The sequence below is a fragment of the Marmota flaviventris genome, chromosome 10, assembly GCF_047511675.1.
Source record: "Marmota flaviventris isolate mMarFla1 chromosome 10, mMarFla1.hap1, whole genome shotgun sequence".
Taxonomy (NCBI): domain Eukaryota; kingdom Metazoa; phylum Chordata; class Mammalia; order Rodentia; family Sciuridae; genus Marmota; species Marmota flaviventris.
This window is the reverse complement of record NC_092507.1, coordinates 13,559,377-13,569,022: the sequence shown is the minus strand read 5'-3', so window position 1 is coordinate 13,569,022 and position 9,646 is coordinate 13,559,377. Positions and strand designations below refer to the sequence as shown.

Sequence of the window (9,646 nt, the reverse complement as noted above, 5' to 3'; positions counted from 1 at the left end):
GGGCAAGGCTTCTTGGAGGGGGCAGTGGAAATTGGGGCTCCTGGGTAGAGAAAGCAGAACCGGGGGGCGGCATGGTGGAGGGAGTTTGGAGAGCCCTGGACACGTCTTGCCTCTGGGGTAGATGCTGTCCTGGGAAGGTGTTGGGGTGCTGGGAGCCAGGCAGGGCTGCAGGGCAGGTGCCGCTGGGGAGGGGGAGACAGGAGGGGGCGTGGCAGCAGAGGACAGGACCGTGACCCTAGCCCTGCTCTCCATCTCGGACTCAGGGAACCCCTGCTCCTGGAACCCTCAGGGCTTCCCCTTCCTCCTTCTCCAAGGGCCCATTGTCCCCAGGACCTTCTGGGCAGCTGGATGGTGATGCAGACCTGTCCCCCACGTGATGTGGGGGTGGCGTGAGAACCGTCCGCGGGTTCTGGCACGCATGGGTGCTGTTAGCACTGTAGGGGCTTTGGGTTAACCCCACCCAACACCTGAGCACCTATGGGTCACCATTCCTGGGACTCAGAGATGGATGAGGCTCCCGCCCCTGCCCCTAACAAGGCTGCGTGGACCCGGGTCACCTGACCCCTGCTCTGAGTGAAACCATCAGGACAGTCTGTGGGTGTCTTTCCCCAGGGAGCTGTTTCTGGCCTTTCTGATGGTGACAGTGACCACGGTCATGATGACGAGAGCTGTGGCAATGACAGCAGGTGTTCACACAGCCCTTCCTCTCTGCGGCCCTTCATGTTTGCAGAACTCCTCAGTCTGGTTATCAATGTTATTCCCATCAGGCAGAGGGGTATACTGAGGCTCAGAGAAGATGTTTTCCCTGAAGTCACATGACACGAAAATAGGGCAGGAGTATAAATCCAGGTCTGTCTGATTTCAGAGCCTGAAGTTTTGCCCCCACCCTTTTAAAATTAATTTGTTTATTTTAATTAAGTACATATGACAGCAGAATGCATTTTGATTCATCCACACAATTGCAGCACAACTTTACATCTCTATGGTTGTACCCGATGTAGCGTCACACCATATGTGCACATATTCCTAGGGTAATGATGTCCATCTCATCCCACCATCTTTCCTGCCCCTGTGCACCTCCCTACGCTCCCTCCCCTTTGCCTAATCAAAGATCCTCCCTTTTTCCCATGCCTCCCCCTTCCCCATTATGGATCAGCATCCACTTACTAGAACATTTGGCCTTTGGTTTGGGGGGACTGGCTTACCTAGCTTAGCAAGATATTCTCCAACTCCATCCATTCACCTGCAAATGCCATATATAATTTTATTCTCTTTTAATGCTGAGTAATATTCCATTGTGTATATGTACCACAGTTTCTTTATCCATTCATCTACTGAAGGGACACTTTTTAAAAATTTTTTAAATTTTTTAGTTGTACACAGTACCTTTATTTTGTTTATTTATTTTTATGTGGTGCTGAGGATTGAACCCAGGGCCTCGCACGTGCTAGGTGAGCGCTCTACTGTGAGCCTCAACCCCAGCCCCTGAAGGGCTGCTTTTTTGAAGGACTCATCCCAGAACTTGCAGAAAGCCTGGAGTCCCTGCTCTACACCCGCACCCCTGCTCTGTTCTGGACCAAAGGTCCCCAGCCATGATCTGGCCCTAGTGTCCCCCAGAGGGGCTGAGTCACCCGTTCTGCACAGCTCAGCAGTCAGGATGTGCAGTCAGGGCTTGTCCTGGAGGGGCTGTCAGGATGGACACGTGCCTGCACCCGAGACCAGTGGGGCTGTCCTTCAGCCCAGAGCCCATTGCCCAGGGCACCTGGTGGTGTTAGGGGACATGGCATTCCCGTTCCTCCTGAGTCAGATGGTCGGCTCTGGGCCACCCATGGAGCCAAAGTCTTTGACAAATGTCTGTGACACAAAAACATGACCACCTTGGGGTCAGCTGTCTTCCAGAGGAGCCTGTTTGGGTCTTGTTAGACAAGAGAGCAGGAGACCCCGTCCTCAGTCCCCCAGAATGAGACCCCCAAGTGATGGAGACAAACCTGCTGATACGACCTTCAAACCCCAGTCCACAGTGATCTGCTCAGGTGAGGACATGCTCAGTTTCCCTGGAAGTCCTCCCGGGAGCTGCCTGGAGACCCTGCTGCTTTGGGGTGAAGCCCTGGGCCAAGTGTGGCCTCCAGACACTGCTGCTGAGACTCTGATGTGCCTCCTTCCTGCTCAGCCATCAGGGTCCCCTTCTCATGGCTCCTTCAAGGCCCGGTCCAAACGCCCCTTCCCTGGCAGGTTCTGCTCCACAGAGCCCCCCATCTCCCATGAGACTCAACTGTGTACCCCACACCCTCCCTCCTCCCCCGTCTCCAACTAGAAAGCCCACCTGCTCCTCTCCCACTCCTGCTCTGAACCCTGGACTCCAGCCCTCCTTCTGGAACCTTCCATCTCTGCACCCACTCTGCCTGCTCTTCCCTGGCCTTGTGGGGCTTTAGTCCCCCATGTCATAGACGGGCAAACTGAAGCCCAGACTGGAGCTGGCAGGGCAGGTGCCAGTGCTTTTGAGATTGCCTGGTGTCTTTTTTCTTTGCACATAGCATTTTGTTGTCTTTTGACTCTTTTTTATTCTACCAGATCACCGTCCCCGCCTTTTCCCTGTAGCAATGACTCAAAGTGTCACTGGGCAGACACCGCCACCTGCGCCTTCTGTAAGTGGGGTCTGTCTGGCAGCTTGGGGGGTGTCGGTGATGCCGTGAGACTTGCCTGCCCATACAAGGGGCTCCGAGCGTGACCTCGGCTCTGGAGGGGACCCCAATTGGCTTCCCGCTCCTTCATTCCTTCGCTGGCCTGATAAGGGACACAGGCAGAAACTGGGCCTGTGTCTCACGGTTCTTCCCTGAAGGGACAGAGCCAGCTCTGGTCAGGGGATGGACAGAAGGAATCCCGAGGCCCTGACAGAGGTGATGTGACAGGGCCAGGGAGAAGAGGAGTAGCAGGGAGGCTTCCAGGGCTGAGTCCCACGACCAACAGGACTGGACAGGACGTAGGCAAACGGGGTGGCGGGGCTGGCCAGGGAGGGACTCTAGGCAGGGTAGCCAGGTGGAGGTGTGAGGCCAGCTGTGGCTTGGTTGGTGGGGACTGAGATATGACAGGGAACCCCAGATTCACCCCAGGCAGAGAGCACAGCCACGGAGCAGAGGCATGTGGCCTGAGACCCTGGGGACCACGGGGAGGCTGTCCTACGCCTAGCCACCCTCCTGCCCAAAACGGGTGTGAGGCTGGACGAGCTGGGTGGCTGCGGAGCCTCCCAGGTGGGGACTCGTCTGTGCCTCCCTCTGCCCACCCCCCGCCTTCCTTCTGCACTGGGACATCTCCACCTAGAGCACCTGCCAACCCAGCTGTCCACCTTCCTGAAACCTGCGCCTCCTTCCCACCCACCCCTGCCCTCCTGGGCCTCCTCTTCCCTCCTTCCTTCCCCCACCTCTCCCAGGTCAGCCCCCCTCACCCTGACCTTGGAAAACCTCACCCAAGCCCCTTGGTCCCCAGAGAGGCCTGGGCAGGGCAGGGAGAGCTGGGGTCCATGCCACAGCATGCGACACATCCCGCCTTCCCTCCCTTGGTCAGGGGCAGCCTCCCTCCCTGCCCTGCCACTATGACACTATGACCTTGCACAGCTGGTCCCAGGTCCTGAGCTGTGGCATCATCTCTGGCAGGGTGGCCCCAGGTGTAGCCTGACACGAGTCTAGGCACCTGAGCCAAGGCAGGCTGGGAGTGGGGACAGCACAGCCATGAGCCAGGGGCCCGAGGTCTTTGCCTCTTGGCGATTTTCTGGCCTGCCCAGGGGTGGCCTTGGGGTCTCTTTGTGTTAGGCAGGAATTCCCCTCATCTGGAGACTCTGGACCCAAAGTCCACAGTCACGGGCAGCTGAGGTTCAGGAGACAGGAAGCAGTTCACTGTGTTCACGTGCCCAAGTAACAGGTGGAGCTGGGGGGGAGCAGGACCCCCAAAATGTGACAAAGCCATGTAGAAACAGCTCCTCTTGCACTTCTGTCCCTGCAGCAAGCCAAGCCCTCTCTCTGCCCCAGGGCCTTTGCTTGTGCAGTTCCCTCTGCCTGGAAAGCCCTTTCCTCCGATTTCTAGAGCTTCTTCAGGCCTCAGATCTCAGCTCACATGCCATGGTCAAGGGCCTCCCGAGCTTCTGTCCGTGTTGTCCTCCTCGTTCTCTCTCCCACTGTCCTCTTTTTACACAAGATGTTGTTGTGCTTCGAAGTTACTGTATTTATCTACTTCGGGCTGATGGTGGGCTGCCCCCCTGCACTGCAGGCACAGCTCAGCCTCAGCCCCCCGTGGTGGGGTGCAAACACCTCACTCAAAACTGACAAATAAAGATCGGGTTAGTTATGGTCCATGGCAAGATGCTTTGAATGCGTGTGCATCTGGAAGGGGTAAATCAAGTACCTGACTCATGCTCTACCTCTCAGACCTCTGTGTGTAGTGAGGACTCTTAAAATCCACTTTCTGAGCAATGTTCAGGTGCACAACGCATCAACTACGGTCACCGTGTCGTGTGAGAGATCTCTTGACCTTATTCCTCCTGCGGAGCTGATGTTTGTCCAGCTGCCCTGCCCACTGCCCCTGGGGGCCACGTGCTCTGCTCTGCTCTATGAGTTCCTTTTTTGTTAGCTTCCAGTGTAAATGGCACACTGCGGCATTTGGCTCTCTGTGCCTGGCTTAATTCACCCAGCATAGTGCCTGCCTGGGTCATCGTGTCGTCTGGAGTGACGGGATCTTTTTCTTTTCTCAACCCTGCCTAGTGTGTATAGGAACCACGTTTCACTTTCCCGTTGACGGACACCGGGGTCGACCCACACCTCGGCTGCTGTGAACAAGGTCTTCCGTGAACGTGGACGGCAGGAGTCTCTTTGGCGGGTGGATTTCATCTCCTCTGTGTGCAAGTCGAGAAGCGGGATTGCTGGTCACACGGTAGTTCTATTTTTAGTTTTTTGAGCAGTAATTGTCTTGGGTCAGATGCCAGGTACCCTGAGATCCCAGGGCAGAGACTCCATCCTGTCCTGCCTGCTCCCCTTCATCGGAGTGGGGGCCTTGGGGTATTTCTTTTTATCTTTCTCCTCCTCCTCTTCTTTTTTTTCCCCTCATTCTCTTCTTCTCCTTCTTTTCTTGTAGTGCTGGGAATTGAACCCAGGAGTGCTCTGCCACTGAGCTACCCACCCAGCCCTTTTGTGCGTGCATGCGTGCGTGCGTGTGTGCGTGCGTGTGTGCGTGCGTGTGCGTGTGTGCGGTGCTGGGGATTGAACCCAGGGCCTGTGCATGTGAGGGAAGCACTTTACCACTCCCAGCCCACCCAGCCCTTTTTATTTATTTACTGTGGTTACAGGGCCTCGTTAGGTTGCCCGGGCTGGCCTTGAACTTGTGCTCCTCCTGCCTCAGCCTCTCCAGTGGCTGGGGTGACGGGCGTGCACCCCTGCACCCTGCTCCCAGGGGTATTTCTACCAATAGCCTCACAATTAGCATCCTCTTTAGCCTTTCAGGGGTGAGCACCTGAGGGACACTGAGGCCGCCCTCCACCCTCCTCCCCCAGCCCATCCCGAGACCTGTGCCTGTCCCTGCCCGCGCACCGTGGGCTGGCCAGCCTGCCTGTCGAAAGAGGCCGAGGCCGAGGCGGGCGGCCTGGACAGCAGCTCCGCGGGGCTCCGGGGCTCCTCGGGTTTTCCAGCCCTTCCCAGTTCCCACGCCTGATACGGAAGAGACGCCCAAGATCCAGCTGAGGACACGGTCTTGCCCCTCCCCGAAATGGGCCAAGATGCTGGGGTGGAACCTCAGGCCGCCTGGAGAGCGGTACAGAAGCCCCCGCTGGAGCCGGTCTCGTTCTCCAGATCGGAAGCCGAGGCCCGCGGGGGTCACGAGCAGCTCTGTGAGGGGGCAGAGCTGCTGACGCCCCAGGTCTTTCCACAGACCCTTTCCCTTCTGGGTGGCCTTGCCACCCCGGCCAACGTGTGCTTCGCCCCAGCAGAGACTCTCCGTGTGAGGTCTGTCTTCACCAGGGTCACGGAGGACTCTCAGGCCAAGGTCCTACCCCTGACAACCCCTTAGCCGACCATGACCTTGTCCTCCACCCTGGGGAGGGTTAGGGCCCCTGAAGTTTTCAGGTGGGCAGAGGCCTGGGAAGTCCCCCACGGTCCTGCCTGGCGGAAATGGCTCTGCCTGCTGAGGGTGGCACTGCCCGTCCTGGGCTGCACAGAGACTCGGCTCCCAGCCTGCGGAATTTGGGGGAACCGAGGCTGTTCCCACTGCAGGGAGTGGCGCCTGGGCAGGGCCAGGTGAGCTGGTGCTGAGCTCAGCTCAGGCTGACTCAGGCCGCGCCTCTCCCAGGGCCCGGTGCAGGGGCCCCGCTGCAGGAGCATGGCTTCCCTGGGGCTGCCACGAGGCAGCACTGGTGGCTCGGTCCCTGTACACGTGCGGGTTAAGGAAGGCGCCTGCCCAGCTGGCTGCCCCGCCTGTGTTCTGGGCTGGGGGAGCCGCCCTGAGCCCCAGGCGGCACCTGCCACCAGCGCCTGCTGACTGGGGTTCTGACCTTCGTGGGGGCTGGTTTCTCCTGCAAGACTCGAATGGGGGGAGGACACCAGTTTGAGGGGGGGATGCCTGTCCTGGGTGTAGATGAGATTCACTAGGGACAATGAGGCAAATGACCCCATAGAACACACAGGTTCAGCCTGCAGTGACTGGTCCCAATGGAAGGGAGAGGGCACTGGGTTTCCAGGAAGAGAGGGTGTGGGTGCCCAACTCCCCTGTGATGTCTGCCCCAGACTGTGAGCTCCTGAGGGCAGGGATGGAAATACCCAGTCCCACCATGTGGGGTCCAGAGCACACACCCAGGGTCTTCGGGAGGGGGTGGGGCTGTGGCGAGCCCCTCTGAGCTAAGCCATCCCCGGAGACAGAAGCAGAGTAGTGGGGTGCAGGGGGCACTCAGGGGCTCGGGCCTGGACAGCCAGGCCTAAATCGGGTTCCCACCTCCGACGCCTGGCTGTCCCATATGGACTTGGCTCAGGTCTCTGAATCAAGTCTCTGGCCGGCCACCGCCTGAGACTCCAGATCACTGACTATAAAACAGGCTTCCCGATCTCACCACTGTGAAGCCTCAGCAGGGTTACCAAGGGCTTTGTGAACTGAAAAGTGCTCCTTAAAAGGAAGATTTTTTTATTATCTGCCGCAGGTGGGAAGTCACCCCCAATCCTTCACCCCCAACTTCACCCTGCGGAGGCCTGAGGGCCCTGCTAAGCTGCAAGCCGGTGGGAGCAGAGGGCCGGGTCTGCAGCCCCTTCCCCCTGGGGAACAAGCCTGTGGCTGAAGCTCTCTGCATTCCTTGGATGCCACAGTTGGGAGAAATCAGGAGCAGCCCAGACAGCCTCTCTCTGGATTTTTGTGGGAAACACAGTGATGAAGAGCCTGGGGTCTGGGTCACATGGGCCTGGAGTGCATCCTGGCTTGAGCCCCTGCTAGCTCTGTTGAGGAGCGTGGGTGTCCGCAGCAGAAGTGGCCCAGAGAAGGGTCAGAGCCCCAGCAATGGAAGGGGGTGACCTGCGGAGGGGAGGCCTGGCGGGGAGAGCCCAAGTGGGGATGGGATGTCAGGGGGTGTCCCTGTGGGTGGGGGGCTTCCATCAACTTGGTAAACACGTTGAGGATAAAGGGGGACCAGAATTCATATCAGGGACACGGAAGTCACACGTATGGGAGGGGAGAAAAGGAAAGCAAATGATGGATGCGGTGGCCTGTCATCCCAGTGGCCAGGGAGGCTGGGACAGGAGGATCGCGAGTTCAAGGCCAGCCTTAGCAACTCAGTAGTTTACATGCCCCTAGGTTCAATCCCTGGTACCAAAAAAAGAAAAGAAAATGAATGATGTGGATTGGAATTTGAGGTACCAGGATGAGTGAGTTCATGGTCTGCGACATAAGAGAGAGCGATAGATAGATACAGATGGAAATGTGCGTACGGAGTGGTATTTGCCTAGAACCCAGCACATCCTCCCATGTGTTTTAAGTATCTCTAGATGACTTCCGGCAGCTAATACAACACAAATGTGACGTAAGTCATTATTACACTGTGTTGCGCAGAGAAGAGTGACCAGAAAGAGTCCACGCATGCTCAGTACGGGTGCGGGGTTTCTCCCCCAAACATTTTCCATCTGAGGTGGTTGACCCTGAGGACGTGGAACCTGCGGAGACAGAGGGCCCACGTGAGCATGTCCTTCCCGTCCTGAGCCTGCCCCTGTCTCTTGAGAGGCTCTGTCAGCAGCCCCACCCCCCAGCCGTTGGCTTCGAGGTCCCATCCTCCAGGGACCAGCAGGGATCAGGGAAGAGATGAGTGAGCCCGCAAGACCTCTCAGTGCCAGCAAGTCAGGAAACGGTAAAAGAATGATGCTGATATGTCAAAATGCCATGGGGCCGCCTGGAGGGGCAACTGCTGACCAAATCTGAGGACAATTTGTGCATTCTCATAACAGGGACCGTCGTGGATTGAAACCCGTCGGATAAGAGACCACAAGTCCCCGCTCCAGAGGTAAGTGGGTGAATAAATTGAGATTTTGATGAGGCCTGGGACATTCACACAGGCTCTAAGTATTTCTTCACAAAATATTTAATTACAAAGGGAGAAAGAATAACTTCTCAGTGGAGAAACCTGATAGCCACCGTCCTAACGAATGACCACATTTAAAAATTTAACATCACCACTGATGTCACAAATGCAGAACACCCAGTAGCGCCACCAGACAAGGTCCTGCCACAAACACTTATCCTGACTCTGGCCACGAGCAAACAGCAGCCAAACCCAAATTCTACCAAATAACTGATCTGGAACCTTCCCAGGCACCACAGCCGTGGAAGGGAGCACTGAGCTACCGGCCCAGACTGAAAATGGCCTGACAACCTCACACCTCAGGACATTGCAGGGGGTCCCCCAATACAGGGACACTTTGGGGACAGTTGGCAAGGCTGGTGTGGGGTCTCCGGAGTGGAAACGATCAACTAGTAAACTCTCAACCCTAACTGTGACTTGGTGGTTTAACTGTGAAATGAAATGTCCTTGTTTGTAGAAAATAAATATTAGAAGATTGGGGGACGATGGGGCCCTAGGTCAGTAACTTTTCAATGGTTCGGGGGCGGGGGGGACTCCGGCATAAGTCTTATTAGGTCTGCAATTTCTTCAGAACTTAAAATCATTCTTAATATAAAGACATAAAATGAGCATTAAGAAGAGAGTTCCCGAAGTGAGAGCACCCGGGCGCAGCTCTCAGGTAAGTCTGGACGTAGCCTGTGCTCATCTGATGTCACCTGGTGACTCGCCAGCTCCCTGCAGCTGCTGGCTTTGCCTTCTGTTTCTGCTGACCTCTGCCGTTTCCCTGGATGTTCAGAAGGAACCTCCTCCAGGAAGTCCTCCTGGATGGGTCATGTGTGTCACCGACTCTGGTCACCCCCATCTTCCAGGTTCTGGCCTGTGGCTTGGTTTTCATTCACGATTGCTTGTAGCACCGGAAGCAAAGGAGAAGGTTGGGTTAATGACACTGTGTCCCCTTCCCCTAATCTCCCAGTGTCCTCTGATCTGGGTGTGCACCACCTTCTTCAGAGCAGTGCCTCCTCTGAAGCCACCGCCCAGGGGAAGTCCACTCCATAGTCACAGTGATTCTAGCTGGCC

At 56.8% G+C, this 9,646-nt stretch overlaps 1 long non-coding RNA gene across 1 annotated transcript; it reads left to right on the top strand.

Moving 5' to 3' along the window:
* Positions 1-4,758: 4,758 nt before the first annotated feature.
* On the top strand, positions 4,759-8,512 carry LOC114105454 (uncharacterized). The gene is made up of 3 exons (XR_003585013.2): positions 4,759-4,920; positions 8,068-8,359; positions 8,457-8,512. It is a non-coding gene; the product is annotated as an uncharacterized lncRNA (long non-coding RNA).
* Positions 8,513-9,646: the final 1,134 nt, after the last annotated feature.